Source organism: Cyrtonyx montezumae, unplaced genomic scaffold, assembly GCF_038088225.1.
Source record: "Cyrtonyx montezumae isolate F1298 unplaced genomic scaffold, pur_monq_1.0 scaffold_32, whole genome shotgun sequence".
NCBI classification, from domain to species: Eukaryota; Metazoa; Chordata; class Aves; order Galliformes; family Odontophoridae; genus Cyrtonyx; species Cyrtonyx montezumae.
Window position 1 is genome coordinate 1,502,742 of NW_027072037.1, and position 12,252 is coordinate 1,514,993.

Genomic DNA, 12,252 nt, shown 5'->3' on the forward strand with positions numbered 1-12,252 from the left:
CTGTGAGGGGGATCAGAGAGTGGAGCAAGAAAAAAGAAATGGTGCACCTAAATCTGCTCTTTAAAAGCTCTGTCAGTTCCCTGATCTCATTCAGAGTGGAGCCCCACGGGCACGTTGGTGCAACCAAAGGAGAGATGTGGGAGGATGGTGAGAATACTTTGAGCCTGTACCCTGAAGGCTTTGAGGAGGTTTCACATTGCAATCACCCTTGAGTCAAGCTGCAACTTGGAATATTTTTACCAGCAGGGAGCCCTACGTCCTCTGACTTTTAAAAGCCTGAACAGCATGAGCAATGTGCCAGCTGTGCTTTCTGCTAAATGCAGCCCCATCAACACGCTTTCATGCTGTACTCCATTCGCAGTCCGCATGAAGTAGGGACTAAAGGATACAGCATCTCTGTAAAGTGAATTAATAATCAATTATGCATTTATCTGCACTGGCGAAGAATCACACTACTTTAATTCTAGTTTAAATGAGCAGACCGAGAGTACTCCTTAACTTGTACTGGATCTCCCTGCCCTCCATCTGCCTCGTGCCTCTGCAGAAAGCAGCAGTGGGGCAGAGCAGGGCACAGCTGTATGTGCAACGCAGACCTGCCATGGACCAAGTGCTGGAGGGTTCACGGGTGAAGGCACTGGGCAGGACTAGTCACATATCAAAGCTGACCCTGGGCTCAGGTGACTAAAGCCCAAGGAGGGGCAGGGAGGAGGTGGCAGAGCCTGTTGGTGCACTCAGGGCCGTGTCAGCTGCAGCCACCTCCCTTTCCTCCACAGTTCATCCCCACGCTTTGCATGGGTTTGGAGTTGGAAAGGCACGAGCAGTGAAACACACAGGTCATAGCTGAGTGTGCATCCCATCCCCAGCATGCCAGATTAACCTGAAGGGGTTGGGGCGGCCAGTTCAGGGTGCAGCACTGTGAGATGCTCCCAACAGATTGCATTTCCTGGGGTCAGATGAATGGGGCGGTGACACGGGCAGCGTGGAGCAGTGTTTCTGTCCCCTTCTAAGACAGAGGCAGTCACTGCACTTATGTTGTGCTCCTCCTGCCAAGAGCAGGGACAGTTATGGGGTGGCCTAGGGCTGGGTACACATCTAGCCCCATGGGGCAAGCTCGCAACAAAATTATGGGATGCCTGATCCAAGGCTACAGCTGCACAATTCCGGGGTGCAGGTGGCTAAAATCCCTTCTTGAGTGGAAAGGAGGTTGCAGAGCTTAGTGGGGCACACAACACGCTGCTGAAAGCCTCCTCTGGTTCTTCACATCCTCTTGTTGTGCCCCGTTAACATGTAGGACCAGACACTTTGGCCAGGACCCTATGAAGCTGTCTGGGATTTAGTGTAGCTGTGAGGGATCTAGTGGCAGCTTTGTATCCCTCAACACAGAGCCTTGCCTCTCTGTTCCCTTTTCATTCTAAGTCACAGTAGCTTCAGACTTTCAAGGAGGTGACATCTGCTTAACATTGGAGAGATTTGCTATTTCCTGGGACAATCAGCATAGTATAAACATTATGACAGTTCTTCCTGCAAAGAGCCATCACTCCCACTCCTCCTCAGGTGATGCTGTGGCATCTAAAAAGCATTGACAGGAGCTACTTTAAAAACCTGGGCAATTTTTTGGTCTACAAATAAGCTAATTGGCAGCAGCTATACCTGTAGATAAAAGAAGGTCAGGCTTCTCCTCTGACCTGAGGGCATATCACACATCACAGCTCCTATTTATATCGCTGAACTCTGCTCCCAGTCCTTCCCCCCCAGGACGAGTTGGCTTGCTCCCTCCCCCTGGCCAGAAGGAGCTGCTGGCCCCTGACCTTCTCCAACACAGTCAGCAGAAGCCAAAGCCATCTGAGGCAGTGCTGGGTGAGCAGGACAGACACCCACAGACGAGTGTCCACAGCGAGGTCTGGCTCTGAGTAGTTTACTGATTTGTATATATCCATCCAGTCCCCTGGGTTAAGTACGCGTGATTATTTGAAGGATTTGGCCTTACATCCTGTTTCATTTTCTTCTCTGATTCTCTACTTAAAAAAGAGAGGATTTATTTTAGCTATTATCTATAGACTGCTGCATTTCTTTGTTCCCCTTTAAATGACAAGCTATCAGACTCTGGGGAGAAATGACTGGGGAAAAACCCACTCGCAATTGAGGTCAGACTGAATAATTTCCTCTGAATATCTGAGAATTTGGGGGAGAGCACTTCGTCCTTTTTCAGTGCTTCCTCGCCTGCCTCGTGTCACTCGGTCTGGCTGTGCAGGAGGACTTGCTTTTTCCTTTTGTGCCAACACGTAGCAATGGATTGCTTAGATGGAGGCAGTGACCTTGGTTTGCAGGCGTCTCACTGTCCCCCGTGGCACTGTGAGATATCGGATAAAGAGAGACTGTGCTTGATGAGCACTTGCATCTTCAAGCCAGAAAGAATGTTTCAGTTTCATAGCCTCTGTTTATTTGTTAACCCTTCCCCACCTGCTGCCAGGGTGCCTTTCTTTCTCCCAACCTTCAAGAAGATTCAAACTGGAGCTTACTTTTGCCTAATTAGCAGTAGGCAACACACCCTGGTTGTGGCACTGGAATGGAGAACTGCAGCTTAACAACTAGTATCAAAAGTGGCCAGTTGTAATTACAGGGAGAATTTCAGCCAGCAATTAGAGGCTGCATTGGGTGAACAACACAACTTTCATTAAGCCTGGGGGCAGAGTGATGTTGCCTTAAGTACAGACCATGCTGACCTTGGGTTACTGTGGCTGTATCACCCACCTTCAGTGCCATACCCTGCTCTGCTAGGCCCGTGTGTCCCAGCACAGCTACAGGGCATGGATGGCACAATTAATGGGGTGAAGAGACTGCGTAGACTACTTGCTCCAACCCAGGTGGTGTCCGCAGACTGTGAGCCATATCCATTTCAGTCCACAACACCTAAATCCCAATGTGTTCCTCACCAGGAAGATCCTTTCTGCCGGTCCTTTGATTTTTCCTCTCCTTTTCAATTGCATGAGAGGCAGTCTGAAAACTGGATAGCCTATGTCTGGTAAGCAGAGAGAAGAAAAGAGCCCACAAAGCTTGTTTTGAGCACTGTGCTGATGGGAGAAGGAGCAAAGGAGCAGCCCAGCATCAGGTTTACACAGTGACACCTCTTCCTAAAGACATGAAAGGAATGCAGCTGGGAACTACGCACTGAACCACATGGGTTAAACTATGCACGAACATATCTTCTTGGAAAAAAAATCACTCTCGCTCCCCCATCACTTGAGTGCTCTGTGCAGCCTGAACAAGAGGGCTGCTGCCTGAGCAATGCCCACACGTCGTGTGTGTGCTGCAGCAGAAAGATGCTGGCCAAACAGGAGGAAACTTTGTGGGTACTGAGCGTGGAAGGATGTAGAAAATGGCTGCGTAGCCACATTTATACAAATCCCATAGCCCAGGAGCTGTTGGAGAAGGGCTGGAAGCTGCACGACTGTTGGATGAGTGACTCAGAAGTGGTTTCAATTTTGTTTTCTCTATCTTCCTCCAAGAGCTCCCATTGCATTGCCCCCAGCAACCGATGTCTGTGCTCACAGATACTGTTTGTCCTAGAAACATGCCTTCTGGAGCAAACTTATCCAGCTGAGACACTACAACACTACGACAATGCAACGCTCTTGTTATGACTAATCCAGCTCTGCTCAGTTTTAGAACCTCTGGTATCAACAGTGCCCACAACAGTCCATGAAACTGCAAACGAGAGGGAGAATTGTCTGGGAAGTCTGATCAAATGGAGAGAGAAAAGAAAAGAAAATAATCACAAGCGTCAGGAACGGCAAGCAGGCTGTGCTGCCTGAACACACTGCTTGCTGTAAAGAACAGGGAGCAGGCACGCTGACTTTTGCAAACACTGCAATTACTGTTTGGCTGCCCTAAATCTTTGCATTCTCTCAGGAGAATTTCTCTGCTGTGTGTGATTTTTCACTGCTCTTCCTACGAGCTTTCTGTTCCCCGGCAGTGTTGCTTACATTACTTTTATGTTTTTCCCCTTCATTTCCCTATAATGAGGACAACAGAAAAGCAGCGTGTGGGGGCAGGGTGTAGGAGTGTATGGCAGGGTCAGCAGTGGTTCAGTGGAGCCACACATCAGGAGGTGCCTCCTGGCACCGAGTGCATCATCCAGTGCTGCAGACAAGCCTGCAGCAGAGACAGTCCTTAGAGAAGGAAAATGAGTGATGCAGTGCTCTGGCAGAGGGGAGAATAAGAAGCAAATGATGAGAGAGATGGTCCAAGGGAGAGACAGAGACACATTTTTGCCTCCAGAAATGAATTATTTTTACCTAAGAATGAGGGGACACAGTTTGCTCCCATTTAGCCTGTCAGCAGAATTCGACTCGTGTGCAGCATGCGTGGCAGTGCCAGCAGGGCACACACAGGAAATGTGACCGTGCAGCAGAGATGCAACTAAATCCTCTCTAACGAAGTTTACCAGTGATTTTCCTTGGCTCGTGTATCTAACCAGACCTGAGTGTTTCCAATTCCTGGGTCAGAAATTACATTCGAAGCCTGTTCCTGCTACGTTGGCAGCTCTGGGTCTGGGCAGCTCTGCAGATCTGGCAGCAACGCCGAAGCTCAATTTTACAGAACGTAGAAGAAACGTTTTGTAGTGCAGCCACGACCCAAAGCCAAGGCATACAGGTTTCTAGATGAGCTTATAACCACCAGATGTATGGGAAAAAAAACTAATCGGCTGCAGCAGAATGACACACAACTCATTTCCCATTCGATCCGTAATCCTCCCTCAGAACTGCAGTGTTGATCTGTGTGTGACTGGCAGGTCGCACAAATCCACCTGGGCACCTTCACCAAGCTGTAGGTACAGAAACCTCAGCTCTGCAGTTCGGGTTCATCCTGCTTAACCTCAGGCACTGCCCCGATGTTCCTGTAGGGGTGCTTCCCTCTCCGTGTGTGGATACTTAAATGAAGCAGAGCAGAGGGTACAGGCAAGCAGATCTCTATTCACATGAAACTGAAGCTGAGTGACAAAGGTTAGTGCCGGGGGAGATCTCCGCTTGTGCTTTTGCTTGAGCTGTGCAGGGAGGTGGAGCTGACAGCATCCTCCCTACTCCCATCGTGTGAAACGGTGTCCAGGTTAACAGCTTTTTCCTCTCTTTCCTCCCACTGAATACCCTGCAGTTCACAAGTTTTACGTACAGAAGACTGAAGGCTCCATTCTGGAGATCTCTGCGTGGTTTCAGATGCAGTCTCGCTGTTGCTGCCCTGGGGGGAAGTGTGGTTGTGCCTTGCAAGGGGAGCAACACAGGAGGCTCTATGACAGGACCTGAAGCATTCTGTTTCTCTTGGTCTTCTTTGGAGAACTGCCCTTGCATCCATATTACAAACTGATCAAAATGAAAGATGCTACAATTACCATCCTGATATCGTGAAATGTCAGTGTTAAAAGTGCAATTACAATATATTTTAAATCACAAGCAATTACTGTTTGCTAATAGCACCAACTGTAATCCATTAAACGAGCGTGGCAGCACCACTGACAGTATGTCTGCAACTCCTTACTAGAACAGACCTATGGAAATCTAGCCTGCATCTCAAGTAGGAGCTTGAATAAATACCAGACCATCTTATTTCTATTTTGAGAGTTAAAATTTAAACCTTAAAGGAAATACCAACCCATCTTACTTATACGTTTACATTCAGGTTTTACTTTAAGTTCCTGCCTTCTCCTAAGACAAACTCTTGCTGTGCAGAGGCATAAACAAGATTCTCACTAGATCACAGTGGCAGTTTTATATCGCCCTGCCAACCACGATCTTTGAGTATCGAATTAAGTGAGGCCAAACCTTCCAAACTCCCAGCACAAATATTCTGCAGTTGTTGCAGAAAGGAGGAGCTGTCATTCCCGACCAGATCAATGTCGTATCCTGTCTCTGGCAGCGGTCAGTGCTGAATCTTTCAGAAGATAAACCCTCCCCTTCCAACCTTGTCTCTCTGTAGGTGCAGACAATGTACTTAATTGTTCAATCCAGGAAAGGAATACCTTCCTGACCTTTGCTGATCATAACTGCATATAGCTTTATTTACGTCAACATTAGCACTGATCGTGATGGTTATTACTACCACTGTTGCCAGGAGGAACTGCGTATTTTATTAACACTGTATTGTGAGCTCACTGTGCCAATTGAGGACTTCTGGCAATCCTTCATTCCTTAGCTCTTCCTCCTATAGAAACCTCCCACCCCTCGCAGGGGCTCCCTGCATGAATCCATCATCCCTCCTTCTCATCCCAGCAGCTCTGCCCATGCCCACATGCCAGAATTTGTGTCCTCTTTTGTTCCCAGGATTCTCCCTTCTTCCCCCAGTGCCAGGGGCAGGTAAGTGTTCCCTTTTCCCTGCTCGGAGCTGTTGGGAGTTACATGCCTTGCTGCAGCCATGGCTCTGCTAACCTCTCTTTACTGGCACAGTTCTTGATATTAATGATGATTGTGCTTAGGAGCCTCAGCTGCACATTCACAGATTTAACACCAGAACAAAGTGCTGGATCAATCTGTTTGACCTCTTAAGATTGTGGGGGCCATTATATTTCCCCAGTTACCTTTGTGTTGTGACTTGAATTCGTTATTTTTAAAACACTGCCAGCTCTCAGGATTTAGATGTACCTGAGACGCCTTTGTGCAGAGTCAGCTCAGCTTCAGGATGATTTACTGGTCCAGGATCAGCAACGCATACAAATGGAGCTGTGCTCAAGCTGTGGCCAAGCTAGGTCTAGGAGCATCACAGCTGCCTTGATGCAGTGCTGAGCCCAGGCTCACAAACCCTGCCAGAGCTCAGCTGGCCCTGCCTGGAACCAACTGAAGCACCTTCTGTGCCACATGTCACATGCTGGGAGCAGCAGCACTGGGAGGGCAGTGACAAAGCGTCCCAGCAGCTCTACATGAAGTCACGTCTGGCTCAGCGCAGTGGATGAATCATTGCTCTTGGCAGACTGGTCTGTGGAGCTGCTTTGATGCCTCTGCTCCATGCTCTTCAGCACAGGCACAGCACTGAACCTGTGCTGGCTGCATGCACTTGCCTGGCATCACAGGTGAATTATTAAACTCTGCTGCAGTCCTCAGTGCTGGCAACGAGGGTGCACAAACATCCAAGCTGAGATATAACTAATGAGCACTGACGTACCAGAGCTGAATCCATCTCAAGCATTCCCTCTACTGTGCAGCTCAGCAGTGTTTGCAGATGGAGCCCACTGAGAACAGTGAGCTGGGGTTCATACGTCTCCAACACCAAGGTAAAGAGGCAAAGAAAACTGTAGAGAAAGAAAAAAAAGGGAAGAAAAACAACCAGAGGAGAGGAACTGCTGTCCCATTTTCCCCTCAAAAAAGCTGTTATTAGTTTGAATCAGAGTGATAGCGGAGATAGCACATTTCATGCCAAGCTCCTCGCAGGGTCAGTTGGCCTTCATCTGCAGTACGTATCATCTTTCCTTTTTCCTATTTGCTCAGTTCTGGTTTTATTTCTGATTTCTCCCTCAGTCTCACTCTGAATAAGGATAGGCTTTTAGTCTAAATTGCCTCACTTCTTTTACTGACTTAAGAGCGATACAGGTTGTCAACGCGCCTGCCAAAAGACTTTTGTTGTCATCCATTCCAAGAGCTCAAAATTACAAAGGATAACAGGCTCAGGGAAACAGAAGGGAGACAGCAAGAACACAGTAACACAAACAGTCTCATTTTACTGCGAGGGTAAAAACTCAGTGGTGTGGCTGCCACGCAGCGTGGCCCACTCGCTGCATTCTGTGTGAGACCCCAGTGCAAAATCTGACATTGGGTCACATTTGGATCAGGCCAAATGCCATCTTCAGACCTACACAATTCACTGACGATGAGGCCATGGGCTGCTGGAGTTCAAGAAGCATTTGGATAACGCTCTCAGATGCAGAGTTTGACCTTGGGGTGGTCCTGTGTGGAGCCAGGGCTTGGACTCAGAGCTCCTTGTGAGTCCCTTCCAAATGAAGATATTCTGTAATTCTGTGCTTCAGCCTCTTTGTCAGCATCTGCTCACGAACATTCTCTGGATAAGATGTTGGCAATGCTGAAATTGATGCCATATCATATGCCGAGAGGCTGAAGCTATTTATTTTTTCAGGGAGAAGGCAGGCATCCAGAGAAGAGCCCTTTCACCCACAAGCCTCCCAAACCTGACTTGCCTGTCAGCATTAGGCTGCCTTTATTTCTAGTCTCAGCAAGCTGTTGGTAATGACCTGCAGAGAACATACCCATCTACATCCTATATAGCAGTTTACATGAAATATGGGTGTCAGGACCTAGAGAGTAACTGCAAACACTTGAATTTAGGTGGCAATACTGGTTAGCAAGTTTATGACTATATTAGATTTTGTATATATTAGATTTTAATATACTTATTACTATGTGAGAAAGACACTGAGGCCCTGGAGCACGTCCAAAGGAGGGCAGGGAAGCGGGTGAAGGATCTGGAGCACAAGTCTTATGAGAAGTGGCTGAGGGAGCTGGGATTGTTCAGACTGGAGAAGAGGAGGCCCAGGGGAGACCTCACTGCTCTCTACAGCTGCCTGAAGGCAGGTTGGCCTCTTTTTGCAGGTAAGTAGCGATAGGACGAAAGGGAATGGCCTTAAATTGCTCCAGGGGAGGTTCAGGTTGGAAATCAGGAAAAATTCCTTCTCAGAAGGAGTGGTGAAATACTGGAAGGGGCTGCCCAGGGGGGTGGTGGAGTCACCATCCAGGAAGGTTTTCAAGTGTAGATGTCACGCTGAGCAACGTGCCCTAGAGAGGTCATAGACGTGGGTTGATGGTTGGACTAGACTGGTCTTTCCAACCCTAATGATTCTGCAGAATAATCATATATATATATAGAGAGAGAGAAGCTATAGACACAGGGACACACCCTGCTGCATTACAGAATTGAGCACGTAATAGATTAATGACTTGCTTATATTTCTATCACACTGTGACAGTCATTAACAAGTTCTGCTTACTGCCTGGATAGCAGATGGCTCCACCTACTCGTGCCAGGGATGGAAACGTTCCTAAAGCTTCAGGGCAGGATGGGAAGCGAGCTCAATAATCCTTTAGGAAGTATGTTCACAGTTCAGGTATTGAGTGAGTTATGGCTCACAGGAAACCCCTGGGGAAAGCGAAGCATAAATAAACAGAACCACAGGGAGCATTTGGATGCTGGAGGTTACAGATGTCCCTGTAGGCAGTCTGAGGACATAGGAGCCCTCAAATCAATGCTCATTTTCCCAAAAGCATGTCCTAGGAAAAGGTTTTGCTTGACACACAGATTTCAGCGATGGGACGGCTGTGTAAGTGTCCTAGGAGTTGGTCAGAGGGTGAAGAGAGAACAAGCTACTGGAGCTGACTCAGCACTACATGGGTGGCGAGAATTGGGTTTTACCTTCTGTCTGTGCCCCCCATCGCTGTGAAGCTATTAATGACAGTGCTGCTAGGCAGACAGCAATACATGTGCCCTTTCTTTACTTCTACCTAACGCCCACAGTCTGTGGAAGAGTGGTTTCAAAAGATCTGCCTCTCCATTCCTATAGGCACAGCAGTTCCTACAGCAGGCTTCCGGGACCAATCCTGCACATGCCTCTGGAGTAACCAAAAAGGGGACGAGGCTGCAAGTAACCTTTGTGGGGTAGCTGAGTAGCTGTTAATGCACGGTGCCAGCTGGGACAGCCATCACCAAAGGCAGGCACCAGTGGCAGTCCACTTGCCCAAACCCCTACATCTGCTGCACTTTCCATGTGCTCCTCTCCTTTAATTCACAGTTCACTCTTTCCTGTCTGAACAGGAGCACGAACTGCCTCTCCTCCAGGTCCCTATAAGTACCCACCACTATAATGTTTTCTGTGAGGTGGACAGGAGCTTCCTGCCAGCCATACCCAGATCATCGACATCTTGGCGTGTGCTGTTTGGACAAATGTCAGGTACCACGGACGTGCTGTGGATTTTGATCAGCAGCCTCGAGCTGACAGATTTGGTTGTTTATTACTTATCCCCAAGGCACTGACTTCCCTTTAGCACTCCACACTCCTCAGTCAGAGGCTGGCATGTGTGTTTTTTAATTAAGCACCTTTTCAATGTTTAAGTTTGCTTAACGGATAACTGCCTGATGGCTTTTCACTTTCAACTTCTTGTTTGCTCAGCAGTGAGGCATTTCATAATTAAAGCAAGTTTTCCATCGTTCCAGTATGCAGTATTTGTACTTCAGAAAAAAATACCAAAGAAATGGCTTTGCATGCCTGAATCTGAATCACAGAACTGTAGGGGTTGGAAGGGACTTCTGGAGATCATCGAGTCCAACCCTGCTGCCAAAGCAGCTCCCAGCCCAGGTTGCACAGGAAGGCATCCAGGTGGGTCCTGAACGTCTCCAGAGAAGGAGAACCACCACCTCTGTGTGCAGCTCCAGTGCTCCATCACTGCACTGGGAAGAAGTTCCCACTCACATTTGTGCAGAACTTCCTATGCTTCAGTTTGTGACCACTTCCCCTCGTCCTATCACCACACACTGCTGAGAAGAGTCCGGCCTCGTCCCTTTGCCTCCTGCTCCTTAGATATTTATAGACATAGATCAGATCCCCTCTGAGTCTTCTTTTCTCAAGGCTGAACAGCCCCAGCTCTCTCAGCCTCTCCTCATAAGGGAGCTGTTCCACACCCTTTGTTCATCCTTGTAGCCCTCTGATGGACTCTTTCCAGCAGATCCCTGTCTGTTCTGTACCGGGGAGCCCAGAACTGGACACAGTACTCCAGGTGAGACCTCACCAGGGCAGAGCAGAGGGGGAGGATCACCTCCCTTGACCTGCTGGCCACACTCTTCTTAATGCATCCCAGGATGCCATTGTCCTTCTCCACCACCACAGTGCTCATGGCCAGCCTGGCATCCACCAGGACACGCAGCTCCCTCTCAGGACCAGACCCAGCACCGACCCCTGAGGAACACTGCTAAGTACAGCTCTCCAACTGCACTGTGCGCCATCGATCACAGCCCTCTGAGCTCTGCCGGTTCTCAACCCACCTCACCATCCACTCATCTATTCCACACTTCCTCAGCTTTGTTATAAGGATGCTGTGGGAGACAGTGAACAGTGGAACAACTGAAGGAAACACTCCCAGTACTCGTTTGTTCTTCTACGGTAACTCAAGCTTTTAAATTCAGCTGTAGAATTTTCTGGCTCTTTTATCCAGCTTCTCTCGCCATTCAAAATCTGTGACCCTTGTGAACAGCTCTGAGTCAGTTCTCTGGGTGTCAACACTTCACATCCATTCACAGCAGATGAGAACTTGTGAAGAGCAGCTACAGAGAGACACGGAGAAAAGGTGGCCGTGAATTTATCACACAGAAGTATTTTGAGCACCACCACCTCGACAGAAATGCCCCACATAATGAAAAACTATGCTGAAAATTTCCTCTAAACATCAGTGGGCTAGGTAGAGCTTCCATGGCCAGTTTAGACTGAGAAATATCAGGACAGTCAAAGGCACTGTGGAAAATTGAAGCAGTCTTCCGATTTGCACGTGGCTTGCAGGATGGTTCAGCAGTGGCTCTTGCACCTTCTTGCTTTTCAAACTGCTGCAGACAGACGTGTTCTGTCCCAGAAAATAATGCAACTTCCAGCCAAGATCTGCCAACTTCAATTCTTGGGCGTAATATAACCAAGAACCTCTGAAGTTGATTTGGGGTAGAATCAAGTTGGGTCTGCTTCTATGAGTACATGCACATATATATATATATGTTATATAGGATTGGAACATAACCAGGACAATTTTAGACTATAAAAGTGGATGTTTCACAAAATTAAGGCTGATCAAAAACTAGCGTCACGCAGAAGCAATTCTTAATCCATAACTATGTATGCTGCCTTGTGATGCAGGCCATAACCCCGCTGCAACAGCCTGCGTCCATCGTCACTGCAATCAATGGGGGCTTTGCCACAGGGTTCAGGTGACAGAGGATGTTTCCAGAACAGCACCAAGAAAGATCTTCATTTGTAACTCAGTGTTTCGCAGTTCAGAAGATTGGCCTCAACTGTGCTTTAAGAACAACAACTTTTTTCTTGTATGTCTTTCTCCCACCAGGCTGCATGTTTATCAGCTTTAGTCCTAGAGATGATCTCAGGAGCTTCTCCCAAGGGGACCAGAAACTTCCTTCTAATTTGCTTCCTTGTTTAAATAAGCAGGGCTGGAAATATCCACGTCTTTCATGAGCCTTTTGCCTATTTCTTCATCCATCTGCCTTTAG